Source organism: Neovison vison, chromosome 3 (assembly GCF_020171115.1).
Source record: "Neovison vison isolate M4711 chromosome 3, ASM_NN_V1, whole genome shotgun sequence".
Classification (NCBI taxonomy): Eukaryota; Metazoa; Chordata; class Mammalia; order Carnivora; family Mustelidae; genus Neogale; species Neogale vison.
In genome coordinates, this window is record NC_058093.1 from 122,953,773 (window position 1) to 122,966,126 (window position 12,354).

Here is a 12,354-nt window from a genome sequence, read left to right on the forward strand (position 1 = left end):
ATTGAGGAAGACACAAAGAAATGGAAAAATGTTCCATGCTCCTGAATTGGAAGAATAAATATTGTGAAAATGTCTATGCTACCTAAAGCAATCTACACATTTAATGCAATTCCTATCAAAGTACCATCCATCTTTTTCAAAGAAATGGAACAAATAATTTTAAAATTTATATGGAACCAGAAAAGACCTCGAATAGCCAAAGGGATATTGAAAAACAAAGCCAAAGTTGGTGGCATCACAATTCCGGACTTCAAGCTTTATTACAAAGCTGTCATCATCAAGACAGCATGGTACTGGCACAAAAACAGACACATAGACCAATGGAACAGAATAGAGAGCCCAGAAATAGACCCTCAACTCTATGGTCAACTAATCTTCGACAAAGCAGCAAAGAATGTCCAATGGAAAAAAGACAGCCTCTTCAATAAATGGTGTTGGGAAAATTGGACAGCCACGTGCAGAAAAATGAAATTGGACCATTTCCTTACACCACACACAAAAATAGATTCAAAATGGATTAAGGACGTCAATGTGAGAAAGGAATCCATCAAAATTCTTGAGGAGAACACAGGCAGCAACCTCTTCGACCTCAGCCGCAGCAACATCTTCCTAGGAACATCGCCAAAGGCAAGGGAAGCAAGGGCAAAAATGAACTTTTGGGATTTCATCAAAATCAAAAGCTTTTGCACAGCAAAGGAAACAGTTAACAAAACCAAAAGATAACTGACAGAATGGGAGAAGATATTTGCAAACGACATATCAGATAAAGGACTAGTGTCCAAAATCTATAAAGAACTTAACAAACTCAACACCCAAAGAACAAATAATCCAATCAAGAAATGGGCAGAGGACATGAACAGACGTTTCTGCAAAGAAGACATCCAGATGGCCAACAGACACATGAAAAAGTGCTCCATATCACTCGGCATCAGGGAAATACAAATCAAAACCACAATGAGATATCACCTCACACCAGTCAGAATGGCTAAAATCAACAAGTCAGGAAATGACAGATGCTGGCGAGGATGCGGAGAAAGGGGAACCCTCCTACACTGTTGGTGGGAATGCAAGCTGGTGCAACCACTCTGGAAAACAGCATGGAGGTTCCTCAAAATGTTGAAAATAGAACTGCCCTATGACCCAGCAATTGCACTACTGGGAATTTACCCTAAAGATACAAACGTAGTGATCCAAAGGGGCACGTGCACCGGAATGTTTATAGCAGCAATGTCCACAATAGCCAAACTATGGAAAGAACCTAGATGTCCATCAATAGATGAATGGATCAAGAAGATGTGGTATATATACACAATGGAATACTATGCAGCCATCAAAAGAAACGAAATCTTGCCATTTGCGACAACATGGATGGAACTAGAGCGTATCATGCTTAGCGAAATAAATCAAGAGGAGAAAGACAACTACCATATGATCTCCCTGATATGAGGGAGTGGTGATGCAACATGGGGGCTTAAGTGGGTAGGAGAAGAATCCATGAAACAAGATGGGATAGGGAGGGAGACAAACCATAAGTGACTCTTAATCTCACGAAACAAACTGTGGGTTGCTGGGAGGAGGGGGGTTGGGAGAAGGGGGGTAGGTTTATGGACATTGGGGAGGGTATGTGCTTTTGGGTAAATAGGAAGGGGAGATGAACCATGAGAGACTATAGACTCTGAAAAACAATCTGAGGGGTTTGAAGTGGCGGGGGGTGGGAGGTTGGGGTACCAGGTGGTGGGTATTATAGAGGGCACAGCTTGCATGGAGCACTGGGTGTGGTGAAAAAATAATGAATACTGTTTTTCTGAAAATAAATAAATTGGAAAAAAAAAAAAAAAGCTCCCCATGTGGAGACGAGAGAGATTCAGTTTGGTGCCTCAGAAAAGCCCTATATTCTTGTCTTCGAAACCAGTCCTCTGAGGATGGACACCTGGAAACCAAAGCTACGTTTCACACTAGAGCCTAGGGGCCTGTCCATTTCAATATTCTGTCTCTGGGGACACTGTCTGAGTGTCTAAGTGGAGATAGTTGCTCAGCTGGTGTCAGAGTGCCCCTCTTAGTCCAGGGTGGCCTATACTATCGGGATATCCTCAGGGGCCTTGGAGGTTTTCCCTAACCTGTAGCTTTGTGGTCAATGCATTGGACACAATTTCCTTGGGGAGGACAGGCACAATCTTTCGGTGTGGCTCCAGAGGCGCTATCCTGGAGGTTGTGTAGGTCCAGGCTGTGGGCACAGAAGTCTGAAAACACAAACTCGGCTTAGGAGTGGTGCTGAGGGCATGGTAGTCTGGATCTACAGACTGAGAGGGAGCTCCTCAGCTTATGAAAGAAGGGCGAGTGGGAGGCGTTCCTTCAGGATTTTGTCTCTGGATGCTGTGTCCAGGATAGCCGTGGATTGTAGGGGTGGCCTCAGGGACTATGGACGAGTATCCCTCTCTGGGGTTTTGTCCCAGCTCCCAAGAGTTTGGGTCATTTTGTGGGAAGGGTGGAGACCTGTTGTCTGGCTCAGGTGTCTCTCCAAGAAAGGGATTTCAGAAAAGAGCCCCAGGTACAGGCGAATGGAAAACTCGAACACTAGTGAGGATTGGGTGCATATGGGCTTGGCAAGCCCCATATGTGGGCTCTTGGTCCAGGCCCTGACAGGACTTTCTTCGACAGGGGCTCATGCTGATCATCACAATGTGAGTTGGTGCCCAAGGCGGCACTCAAGTTTGCACATGGCATCAGGGGCAATGAAGGTTTCTCCTACCCTGAAGGTGTGACTCCATGGCAACAGCAAGCTTTACAACCATGGGGAAGGAAGAGTTCTGATTTGTGCTTTGGATACGCAACTGTATGGGGAATTGATATAATGTCTAGGTTCAGATGTCTGAAAACCCAGGTTTGGAAGAGATTAAGGCATAAGGCCATGACGTGTCTGATGTGCTGGGTGTGTGGCCGGCTGTCTTCTTGTCTGTCTGGACGTCTGGCTTCAGGCTGTGTCAGACAGAGCATTAGTGCCCAGAGCAGCCTCTCCAATTGGTGTGGGGTCGAGGCCCAAGCACGTTGATCCTCATTTGGGGTTTCTAGAGAGCCCCATAAGGCAACGTTTTTCCTCTGGTGGGCAGGCTCTGGGCTGGGTTGTGGTTCCAGAATTCCTAGTCTGGAGGGCTTGTTTGCCAGGAGTTTGTGGAAGGAATTCTGAAAACACAAGCTAGCATGAGGTTTGGGACCAAGGACACAGCAGGCCCACTCTGCAGAGGCTGAATTGAGATCTCCTGCATTAAGGTTATGTCAAGTATGAGACGTTGACTCAGGCTAGAGTTTTTGTCCATGATGGCCTCTTCCTGAAGGGGGTGGTGACTTCATGAGGCCAGGGATGTTTCCCTACGATGGGATTTGTGAACTACTCCAAACCTCAAGGTTTCCTTCTGCAAGAGAGTTTAATCCTATTGGATGGTTCCAGGATACCCCATACGGAAAGACTCGAGAGCAGGGGTCTAAGCATGGATGCCTGGGAATACAACCTCACATTCCCACTGTTTAGTCAGGACAAGGCAGGCTCAATCTGTGGGCTCTTGGGTGAGCTACCCAGAGGAGTGAGTTGAAACGGACTCTCCTGAGGATGGGTCATAATGTGGGTTGGTGGCCTTGGAGACCTTGGAATGTGGCGGTGGCTCAGGGACTCTGCAGGATTCTCCAACCTGAAGGGTTTGACACAGCTCCAACAAGGAAGTTTCCCATGTGGAGACGAGAGGTGTTCTGTTTGGTGCCTCAGGTAAGCCCCATATCCTTTTCTTAGAACCAAAGCCTCTGAGAAGTGACACCTGGAAACCAAAGCAAGAGCTCAGATTAGGGCCTAGGGGCCTGTCCGGATCAACCTTCTGTCTCTGTGGACATCTGTCTGCATGCCTTCGTGGAGGTAGTTGCTCAGCTTGATTCAGAATGCCACTGTGTGTCCAGGGTGGCTGACAGTAGTGGGATGTCCTCGAGGGCCATGAGGTTTCTCCTATTCTGTAGGGTTGTGGCCAATGGAATGAGCACAGTTTCCTAGGAGAGAGCAGGCACAGTCCTGTGTTATGGCTCCAGAGGACCCAGCCTGGAGAGGCTGTGTTTGCCAGGGCTGTGGGGACAGATGCCCGAAAACACAAACTTGGCTCAGATTTGGGGCCAAGTTTATGGCAGGCCTGATCTCCAGTTCGTGAGGGGAGCTCCTCTGGATATGAAAGGAGGGCGAGTGAGAGGCGGTCGCTCAGGCATTTGTCTCTGGGTGTTGTGTCCACAATGGTCATTTAATGTAGGCGTTGCCTCATGGGACGAGGAAGAGTCTCTCTCTCTAGGGATTGGCCAAACTCCCAAGTGTTTGGGGTCATTCTGTGGGAAGGGAAGAGTACTGTTTTCTGCCACAGATGTCCCCCCAGTAGAGGGATTCTAGAACAGAGCAGTGGGTACTGACAACTGGAATACCCGCCATCTAGTTAGGCCTGGGTGCCTATGAGCATGGCAAGCCCCATATGCGGGCTCTTGGTCCAGTCACTGAGAGGCTTTACTTGAATAAGGTACTCAGGCTGAGGGTCACAATGTGTGTTTGTGCCCAAGGTGGCCCTTAAGAATGTGCGTGGCCTTGTGGGCCATGCAGTTTTCTCCTACACTGAAGGTTTGACTCACTGCCAACAGCAAGGTTTATTGCCATGGGGAAGAAGAAGTTCTGACTAGTGCATCAGGTTCCCCCTGTATTGGGATTGGAGATAAGGTCTAGGTTCTGATGACTGAAAACCCAGGTCGGGAAGGGATGGTGGCCTAAGGCAATGGCGGGTCCAGTGTGCTGGGTGTGCAGCCAGCTGTCTCAGTGTCTGTTGGAAGGTCTGGTCTCAGGCTATGTATTACAGAGCATTAGTGCTTCTCTGTGGCCCCAGAATTCCCAGTAGGGAGGGTTTTTGGGCCAGGAGTATGAGGACAGAAGTCTGAAAACACAAGCTAGGGTGAGGTTTGGAGCCAAGAGCACGGCAGGCCCATTATGCAGAGGCTGAATTGGGATCTCCTGCATCTGGATTCAGGGTGATGATCAGACTTTGGATGATGCTGGAGATTGTCCGTGATGGCCCCTTCATGAAGTGGGGGCTTCAAGAGGCCAAGGTGGTTTTCCCACACTGAGTTTGTGAGTTGCTCCAAACCACAAGGTTTCCTTCTGCAGGACAGTCAAGTCCTTTTGGATGGCTAAAAGGACGTCCCATACGGAAAGACTGGAGAGCATTGTTCAAAGGATTGATGCCTGTACAGCACACCTCAAATTCCCATTGGCTATTTGTGATAAGACATTTTGATCTGCTGGCTCTGGGGCAAGCTGCACAGGGGGCTGAGTTGAAATGGTCTCTCCTGAGGATGGGTCATAATGTGAGTTTATTTCCTTGGAGACCTTGGAATGTGCTGGTGTTTCAGGGGCCCTACAGAATTCGCCTACCTGAAGGGTTTGATACAGCTTCAATAAGAATGCACCCCATGTGGTGATGAGAGATGTTTTGTTTGGTGCCAAAGGAAAGCCCCATTTGCTGTTCTTCGAACCCCGGCCTCTGAGGAGTGACACCTGGAAACCAAAGCAAGGGTCATGTCTGGTTCAATCCTCTGTCTCTGCTGACATCTGTCTGCGTATCTGCATGGGTGTAGTTGCTCAGCTTGTGTCAGAATGTCCCTGTTTGTCCAGGGCGGTTTACAGTAGTGGGATGACCCTAGGGGCCTATCTGGTTCAATCTCCTTCCATGTGTACATCTGTCTACAGATCTGTGTGGAGATAGTTGCTCAGCTGTTGTCAGATCACCCTGTTTGTCCGGGGAGACCTACACTATTGGGACCGCCTGGTTGACTTTGGAGGTTTCTCTTAATTTGCAAGGTTGTGGCCAATGGAATGGGCAGAATTCCTTTGGAAAGGGAAGGCACAGTTTTGAGATGTGGCTCCAAGGGCCCAAGTGTGGAGGGTGTGTGGGCCATGGCTGTGGTTATAGAAGTCTGAAAACACAAACTCAGCTTAGGTTTGGGGATGTAGGTATGGCAGGCCCGATCTACAGGCTGTGAGTAGAACTCTTCGGGATATGAACAAATGGCGAGTGTGAGGGGCTGGTTCAGCCTTTTGTCTCTCGATTTTGTGTCAGCGATGGCCGTGGAATATCAGGGAGGCCTCATGGTCCATGACCGAGTCTACTTCTCTGTGAATTTGGCCCATTCCCAAGAGTTTTGTGTCAATCTGTGGGATGGGAGGAGTCCTTTCTGTGTTGTTACCTCAGGTGTCCCACCAAAAGATTCCAGAGCAGAGCCCTGGTGAGGGGCAACTGGACCACCTGACCTCTGGTTAAATATTGGGGCCTACAGGGATGGCAAGCCCAAAATGCCATTTCTTGGTCCAGCCACTAAGAGGCTTTACTTGAGGACTGGGCTCAAGCGGAGGGTCACAATGCGTGTTTGTGACCAACACGGCCCTCAAGGATGGGCAGGGCCTCATGGGCCACACCGGTTTCAGTTACACTGAACGTTGGACAACATGCCAACCACAAAGGTTTCTTGCCATGGGGAAGGAGTTCCGATGTCTGCATCATGTTCAACCCTGGGCAGTGATTGGAGATAAGGTCTAGGTTCTGAACCTGAAAACCGAGGTTGGGAAGAGATGACAACCTAAGTCCATGGCGGGTCCAATGTGCTCAGTGTGCGGCCAGCTGGCTGGGTGTGGGTCGGGAGGTCCAGGCTCAGGCTGTGTCAGAAAGGGCATTAGTGCCCAAGGCAGCCTGTATATTTGGGGTACAATCAAGTGGCGTGCAGGTTGGTCCTCATTTGGGGTTTCTGGGTAGTCCCAGAGGGCAATGTTTTTCTTCTGGAGGGCAGGCAGAGTACTGCATTGTAGTTCTGGAATTGCCAAACTGGAGGGCGTGTGGATCAGGAGTGTGAGGACGGAAGTCTGAGAACATAAGCTAGGCTTAGGTTTCTGGCGAGGGAACAGCAGGCACACTCTGCAGAGTTGAATTGAGATCTCATGCATCTGAATTCAGGGGAAGGATCAGACGATCGCTCGGGTTGAAGCTCCTGTCCATGATTTTCCCTTCATAAAGAGTGGGGGGGCATCACAAAGCCATCGAGTTTTACCCACGTTGGGAGTTGTGAGATGCTCCAAAACTCAAGGATTCATTCTTCAGGACACTTGAGACCTGTTGGATGGCTCCAGGATGTCCCATACAGAACGACGCCAGAGCAGGGTTCTAAGGATGGATGCCTGGACAGCCTGCCTCATATTCCAATTTTCTCCTCGTCACAAGACAGGTTCGATCTGCTGACTCTGGGAGAGCAACTAAGGGGGCTGAGTTGAAATTGAATCTCCTCCAGATGAGTCCTAATGTGGGTTTGTTTCCATGGAGAACTTGGAATGGGGTGGTGGCACCGGGGCCCTGAATGATTCTCCTAATCGGGGTTTTTAGGACAGCAACTAAGAGCAAGTTTCCCATGAGGAGACAAGATTTGTTCTAATTGGTGCCTCAGGACACCCCCATATGCTGGTATTGGAAACCAGGCCTCTGAGGAGAGATGCCTGGGAACCACAGCAATGGTTCTGATTAGGGCCTAGGGGCCTGTCCCGTTCAATCTTCTTCTCTGGCAACATCTTTCTATGGTATGAGTGGAGGTAGTTGCTCTGCTGGTGTCAGACCACTCCTGTTTTTCCGGGTGGCCTACACTATTGGGATAGCCTCGTTGACTCTGGAAGTTTCTCCTAATTTGTATGATTCTGGACAATGGAATGGGCAGAATTCCCATGTAGTGGGCATGCACAGACCTGATGTGTGGCTCCAGAAGCCCCAGTCTGGAGTGTGTGTGGGCCGGGACTATGGGGACAGATGTCTGAAAACACAAACTCAGCTTAGGTTGAGGACATAGGTATGGCAGGCCCGATCTGCATACCATGAGGAGAACTCTTCGGGATACGAAGAAAGGGTAAGGGTGAGACGCTTGCTCAGGCTTTTGTCTCTGGGTTTTTTGACAACATGGCCATGGAATGTCGGGGAGGCCTCATGGGCCATGGACGAGTCTTCCTCTCTGGGGATTTGGTGGGATCCCAAGGGTTTGGGGTCATTCTGTGGAATGGGAGAAGTCAGTTTTGTTTTTTTACCTCATGTGTCCCACCACGAGAGGGATTCCAGAGCAGAGCCCTTGGAGGGGTGACAGGACAACCAGAAATCTGGTTAAAAATTGGGTCCTGGGTCATGGCAAGCCCATTATGATGTCTAATGGTTCAGTCACTGAGAGGACTTACTAGAGGACAGGACTCATGCTGAGGGTCACAATCCGTGTTTATGCCCTGGTTGCACTCAAGCATGGGCGGGCCCTCATGGTGAATGCTGGTTTCTCCTACACAGAACGTTGGACAACATGCCAACCACATGGTTTCTTGCCATGGGTAAGGAGGAGTTCTGATTTCTGCATCACGTTCACCCCTTGGCAGAGTTTGGAGTTAAGGTCTAAGTTCTGAAGCCTGAAAAACTAGTTTGGGAAGAGATGACGAGCTAAGGACATGGCGGGTCCGATCTGCTCAGTGTGCAGTCAGCTGTCTGCGTGTTGGTCAGGAGGTGCGGGCTTAGGCTATATCAGACAGTGTATTAGTGCCTAGGCTACACTATATGTAATTTGGTTATAGTAGAGTGCTGTGTAGGTCTATCCTCATTTGGAGGGTCTGGGAAGCTCCATAGGGCAACATCTTTCTTCTTGAGGACAGGCAGAGTGCTACATTGTAGGTCCGGTATTGCCAAACTTGAGGGCTTGGGGGCCTGGAGTGTGAGGATGAAAGTCTGAGAACACAAGCTAGATTTAGGTTTCAGGGCGAGAGCAAGGCAGGCAAACTCTGCAGAGCTGAATAGAAATCTCATGCATCTGAAGTCAGAGCGAGGATCAGACGTTGGCTAAGGTTTGAGTTCCTGTCCATGATTTCCCCTTCACAAAGGGTTGGGTGAGCATCACAAAGCCATTGAGGTTTTCCCATGTTGGGTGTTGTGAGATGCGCCAACATGCAAAGATTCCTTCTGCAGGACATTTGAGACCTGTTGGATGGCTCTAGGACGTCCCATACAGAATGATGCCAGAAGGGTTCTAAGGCTGGTTGCCTGGGCAGCCTGCCTCGCATTCCAATTGTCTCCTAGTGACAAGACAGGTTTGATCTGCTGTCTCTGGGGGAGCAACCAAGGGGGTTGAGTTGAAATGGAATCTCCTGCGGATGGGTCCTAATATGGATTTGTATCCTTGGAGACCTTGGAATGGCGCTTTGGCACCGGAGCCGTGAAAGATTCTCCTAACCAGAGATTTTCAGACAGCTCCAAAGTGCAAGTTTCCCATGTGGAGACAATATTTGTTCTAATTGATGCCTCAGGAAAGCCCCATACGCCTTTATTGGAAACCAGGCCTCTGAGGAGAGATACCTGGAAACCACAGCAATGGATCCGATTAGGGCCTAGGGGCCTGTGCGGTTCCATCTTCTTCTCTGGTGACATTTGTCTATGGTATGATTGGAGGTAGTTGCTCAGCTGGTGTCAGACTGCCCCTGTTTTTCTGGGTGACCTACACTATTGGGATGGCCTCGGGTAATTTGGAGGTTTCTCCTAATTTGTAGGATTATGGACAATGGAAGGGGCAGAAGTGCCGTGGAGTGGGCAGGCACAGACCTGATGTGTGGCTCCAGGGGCCCCAGCCTGGAGGGTGTGTTGGTCAACACTATGGGGACAGATGTCTGGAAACACAAACTCAGCTTAGGTTGGGGACATAGGTATGGCAGGCCCGATCTACAGACCTTGAGAACTCTTCAGAATATGAAGAAAGGGCAAGGGTGAGGCGCTTGCTCAGGCTTTTGTCTCTGGATTTTGGGTCAACGATGGCTGTGGAATGTCAGGGAGGCCTCATAAGCCATGGACGAGTCTTCTTCTCTGTGGATTTGGCCTGATCCCAATTGTTTTGGGTCAATCTGTGGGATGGGAGGAGTCCTTTCAGTTTTGTTACCTCAGGTGTCCCACCAAAAGAGGGATTCCAGAACAGAGTCCTAGGGAGGGGCGACTGGACAACCAGAAATCTGGTTAATAATTGGGGCCTAGGGGCATGGCAAGCCCAATATGCCTTCTAATGGTCCAGCCACTGAGAAGCCTTCCCTGAGGATAAAACTCACGCTGAGGGCCACAATGCGTGTTTATGCCTCGTGGCACTCAAGCATGGGTAGGGACTCATAGTGCATGCTGGTTTCTCCTACACAGAACGTTGGACAACATGCCAAGCACATGTATTCTTGCCATGGGGAATTAGTAGTTCTGATTTCTGCATGTGATTCACCCCTGGACAGTGATTGGAGATAAGGTCTAGGTTGTGAAGACCGAAAAACGAGGTTGGGAAAAGATGACGACATAAGGCCATGTCGGGTCCATTGTGCTCAGTGTGGAGCCAGCTGTCTGGGTGTTGGTCAGGATGTTCATGCTCCAGCTGTTTAGACAGCGCTTTAGTGACCAGGGTAGATTGTATAAATGGGGTACATTCGAGTGCCGTGCAGGTTGATCCTCATTTGGCGTTTCTGGGTAGCCCCAAGGGCAACGTTTTGCTTCTGGAGAGCAGGCAGAGTGCTGCATTGTGGCTCCGGAATTCCCAAACTGCATGCGTTGTGGGCGAGGAGTGTGAGGACGGAAGTCTAAGAACACATGTTAGGCATAGGTTTTGGGGCTAAGGCACGACAGGCACCCTCTGCAGAACTGAATCAGGATTTCCTGCATCTGAAGTCAGGGCGAGGTTCAGACCTAGGCTCAGGTTGGAGTTTCGGTCCATTATGGGCCCTTCATGAAGGAGACAGCATCTCAAAGAAATCGAGGTTTACCCACGATGGGAGTTGTGAGATACTCCGAACTGCAAAAATTCCTTCTTCTGCAAAAATTGAGACCTGTTGGATCTATCCAGGACGTCCCATACAAAACGACACCGGAGCAGGGATCTGCTCAGGATGGATGCCTGAGCAACCCGCCTTGCATTCCATTTGTCTCCTAGTGACAAGAAAGGTCAGATCTGCTGGTTCTGGGGGAGCAAACGAGGGGGTTGAGTTGAAATGGACTCTCCTGTGGATGTGTCCTAATGTGGGTTTGTGTCCATGGAGACCTTGGAATGAGACGGTGGCACCAGGTCCTTGAAGGGTTCTCCTAACCAGAGGCTTTGACACAACTGCAACATGCAAGTTGCCCATGTGGAGATGAGATTCGTTCTGATGTGTGCCTCAAGAAACAGCCATATTCTGGTATTCAGATCGAGGCCTCTGAGTAGAGATGCCTGGAAACCAAAGCAATGGATCGGATTTGGGCCTAGGGTCCTGTTCATTCTAATTTACCTCTGAGGACATCTGTCTACGTGTCTGAATACAGGTATGTGCTCAGATGGGCTCAGATTGCCCCTGTTTGTTCTGGGCAGCCAACACTATTGGGATGGCCTCGGGGACGTGGAGGTTTATCCTATTTGTAGGGTTTGGCCAATGGAATGGACAGAATTCCCTTGGAGAGGGCAGATACAGTCCTCAGGTTTGGGTCCAATGGCCTGAGCCTGTAAGGTGTGTGGGCCAGGGTTTGGGGACAGTTTTCTGAAAACACAAACTCGGCTTAGGTTTCAGATCCTAGGTAAAGCAGAACTGATACACAGACTGTGAGGAGAACTTATCAGGATATGAACAAAAGGCGAGTGTGAGGAGCTTGCTCAGGCTTTTGTCTCTGAATTTTGTGTCAACAATGGCCGTGGAAAGTCAGGGAGGTCTCATGGGCCATGGACGATTCTTCTTCTCTGTGGATTTTACCCGATCCCAATTGTTTTGGGTCAATCTGTGGAATGGGAGGAGTCCTTTCAGTTTTGTTACCTCAGGTGTCCCACCAAAAGAGGGATTCCAAAGCAGATACCTGGGGAGGGGCGAATGGACAACCAGAAATCTGGTTAATAATTCGGGCCTAGGGGCATAGCAAGTCCATTATGACGTCTAATGGTCCAGCCACAGAGAGGATTTCCTAGAGAACAGGACTCATGCTGAGGGTCACAATGTGTGTTTATACCCTGGCTGTACTCAAGCTTGGGCGGGGCCTCATGGTGAACGCTGGTTTCTCCTACACTGAACGTTGGACATGCAAACTGTTAGGGTCCGTGATCAAAGGAACGAGACTGATGCAAAGCGAAGGTCAAGCAAAGCTTTATTTCGCGCCAAGCATCATGAATCGCACTGACCGGTCAGGGCTTTCTTTTATAAAAGATGACAACTTTGACCCCGGCGAGCCTACTCCCAATGAGGTTGCTGACATCTAGGTCGTTTCTCACTGTGTCACTGCTGAGGGTCCTGGAGTGCGGGGCAGG